Genomic DNA, 399 nt, shown 5'->3' with positions numbered 1-399 from the left:
ATCGAATAAGCGATTCGGTCCCCATGAACTGAAACACAGCATTTAGCATCTATTAAATTTTCATACGCAGATCCGTGTCAGGATTCTCCATTCTGTTTTCCTTCTAGCTTTCTACTCCTATGTGAATAAAATACTGATTTGATTACAGTGGCTTTGATTTCTTCATTTTTATATTTCCTTTTTTATTTTCAGGCATTTATTCTTTTCTGTGAAAATTAAAATCGCTTGTTTCATTTTCAGAAAAGAATCTTACCGGCCTTCCAGTTGGAATTGTCTTACATGTAGGTATTGAGTTTGGGAGAAATGGTAAATATTTCAAGGATATACATGAATCAAGGCCATTTTATTTCTAAGTGAACAGACTCACAACTTCGGAGCTATTGAGTAAAAGGTAAAATC

Source organism: Pteropus vampyrus, unplaced genomic scaffold (assembly GCF_000151845.1).
Source record: "Pteropus vampyrus isolate Shadow unplaced genomic scaffold, Pvam_2.0 Scaffold112, whole genome shotgun sequence".
Classification (NCBI taxonomy): domain Eukaryota; kingdom Metazoa; phylum Chordata; class Mammalia; order Chiroptera; family Pteropodidae; genus Pteropus; species Pteropus vampyrus.
The sequence above is the reverse complement of the archived record's forward strand: the minus strand, read 5'-3'. Positions refer to the sequence as shown.